This window comes from Anabrus simplex, chromosome 1 (genome assembly GCF_040414725.1).
Source record: "Anabrus simplex isolate iqAnaSimp1 chromosome 1, ASM4041472v1, whole genome shotgun sequence".
In the NCBI taxonomy this organism is placed as follows: Eukaryota; Metazoa; Arthropoda; class Insecta; order Orthoptera; family Tettigoniidae; genus Anabrus; species Anabrus simplex.
This window is the reverse complement of record NC_090265.1, coordinates 539,822,314-539,825,264: the sequence shown is the minus strand read 5'-3', so window position 1 is coordinate 539,825,264 and position 2,951 is coordinate 539,822,314. Positions and strand designations below refer to the sequence as shown.

At 44.5% G+C, this 2,951-nt stretch overlaps 1 non-coding gene across 1 annotated transcript; it reads left to right on the top strand.

The window, feature by feature from the left end:
• Window positions 1-449: 449 nt before the first annotated feature.
• On the top strand, window positions 450-541 carry TRNAI-UAU (transfer RNA isoleucine (anticodon UAU)). The gene is given in 2 exon segments: window positions 450-487; window positions 506-541. It is a non-coding gene; the product is annotated as a tRNA-Ile (tRNA).
• The last annotated feature ends 2,410 nt before the right edge of the window (window positions 542-2,951 follow it).

The following is a 2,951-nucleotide window of genomic DNA, read 5'->3' as shown; positions in this document are numbered from 1 at the left end:
CCTATGTAAACATCGTGTGGGTAAACATTTATCGCAAAGAGCATACTTTCGTCATCATTAAGTCTTGAAGATCAATTAATACAAATAGGTAGGCCTATTTCATTTCTAAGTATAACTCCTGTTTTCGGTAGAGTCTATAGATTTTACGAAGAAACGGACCTAGTAATTAATGGCTTCGTATGAATTGGGTGGTTGATTATCCGGGACTGGAATGAGAATGAGGACAGGTAGGCCTAGACTGTCCTTATTGGGATTTTCCTTATAATCCAATAACAGCCTTCTGAGAACTTTGTTTATTATAACTGCAGTCAATGTGTAAAACATTTCCAATTAACAAACGGTAAGATTACATTTACCAGCCTTCGGGCTAAAAACGAACATACATACCAGTCTCAATACTTTTTTCTCTATTATATTATCTGTCCAATTCCCATCACATCGCTAGCGTATCCCCAGTGGCGCAATCGGTTAGCGCACGGTACTTATAAGACAGTGGTTGTGAGCAATGCCGGGGTTGTGAGTTCGAGCCTCACCTGGGGAATAAATTTTAAATGGTAGGAAATCTTTGGTTTCGTTACATGTTAGTGCGCTTGTTATGAAATGAGGAGCACAACTGCTTGAAATTCAATCGATAAGGAGGGACAATAAGGATACGTCAAGTCGCCACGCTGCGACAACGTACTCCGAAGCTACTTCAAGCATTCCGCAATAATGTAGACCGTCATATTTTTCATAAATAAACTTGATTCTGCTTTCCCCATAGTTGGCTGTTGCCTAGATTGATTGTCAAAGCTTTGTTTTTTCTTAAGCAACTTTTGTCCGCCTCTTGTGGTGCAGTGGTTAGTATGATGATTAGCTGCCAACCCGGAGGCCCAGGTTCGATTCCCGGCTCTGCCACGAAATTTGAAAAGTGATACGAGGGCTAGAACGGGGTCCACTCAGCCTCGGGAGGTCAGCCATCCTCGAAGTGGTTTTCCTACTTCCCCAGGCAAATGCCGCAATGGTACCTAACTTCAGACCACGGCCGCTTCCTTCCCTCTTCCTTGTCTATCCCTTCCGATCTTCCCATCCCTCCACAAGGCCCCTGTTCAGCATAGCAGAAGACACCGACTGGGCGAGGCACTGGTCCTCCTCCACAGTCTCATCCCTCGACCCGATGTCTCACGCTCGAGGACACTTCCCTTGAGGGAAAAACCAAGCCTAAGTGTAAACGGACAAAGAAAGAAAAAGCAAGTTACGGAACTATATTTCAAAAGAGCAGTACTAAAGAAGCACTTACAACCGAAAATGCACAGTCTAGAAGCGTATGTGAATTACCTAATCGCCTCCACAATTCTTTATTTGCAGCTATATAGCTCCGGGACCTTGTTTAGTTACGCACGTGGGCAACAGCTCTAAATGCAGATCAATGATGACTGACGAGAAAGATAAAAAGAATTCCACTGCGTCAAGTCTATGTAATGTAAATGAATCGAAATGACTATAGTAGGTAATGATCAAGCTCTCTCGGCACCGGTTAGCGAGGATTCTGGGGGAGAGGCTCAGCACGTAGGGATTGATAAAGAAACAGATCAGGAGGGGACGACGCCGACGACGACGACGACACGACCCCTCCACCACTAGTATGCTTCAAGGTAAATTGAATGCAGGTAATAAGGAAGTAAGGAACTGGATTCATTTAGTGTTGAATTGTCCAGTAAAATTTATAACTTCGTCAAAATATAGAATTGAAGAGTGAATTGAATTCACCTAGTGGTTAATTGAACAGTAATATAGGCAATCAAAACATAGAATTGTCCGCCTCTTTGGCGTAGTGGTTAGTGTGATTAGCTGCAACCCCTGGAGGCACGGGTTCGATTCCTGACTCTGCCACGAAATTTGAAAAAGTGGTACGAGGGCTGGAACGGGGTCCACTCAGCCTCGGGAGGTCAACTGAGTAGAGGTGGGTTCGATTCTTACCTCAGCCATCCTGGAAGTGGTTTTCCATGGTTTCCCACTTCTTCTCCAGGCAAATGCCGGGATGGTACCTAACTAAAGGCCACGGCCGCTTCCTTCCCCCTTCCTTGCCTATCCCATCCAATCTTCCCATCCCCCACCAAGGCCCCTGTTCAGCATAGCAGCTGAGGCCGCCTGGGCGAGGTACTGGTCATTCTCCCCAGTTTTATACCCCGACTCAAATTGTCTCACGCTCCAGGACACTGCCCTTGAGGCGGTAGAGGTGGGATCCCTCGCTGAATCCGAGGGAAAAACCAACCCTGGAGGGTAAGCAGATTAAAAAAGAAAAAGAAAGAAAACATATCATTAAAGAGTGAATTAATTTCAGTTAATCATAATATTGATAACTTAAGTAGCGATGTTCTTTCTTTCTTTCCTTTCCAAGACGACGATGGTTAGAGACTCCGTTTCTAATTAATGAAAGATAAGAGGTATAGAACAAGGCCACGGAACTAGTTACAAATAGAGGATTATGGCGGCGTTTAAAAAATTCCCAGGCGCATGCAGACTGAAAGCTGAAAGGCATAACAGTATATAATGACGTATAAAATAATAATCGAACATGAAGATAATAATTTCGTGTGGCTATTTCTAGCCGCTGACCATTCAGCCAACGAGTCGGACATGAAGATGTATGTATGTTAGAGAATGAATCATGACTTTCAAAACAATGAGAGTCGTGAGGGGCGTAGATTTGCCTATTCTTGGCAACATTGTTTGGTGGTGTTGGTTTATTTTGTGTAATTCAGCGCTTTGCCACCCGACGGTAAGTTAGAAATATTTGGATGGCAAGCGGTAAATGCCAGCAGAAGTAATGATGCTTGTTGTTTAAAGGGGCCTAACATCTATGGTCGGCCCGTCAGAGGAAGTAAGACCTGTACAACGACGTAGATAAACGTAAGCCGCCCATAAGTGGTCACGACTGGCCGGTGGTCGAACAGTTCTGCACTCTGACC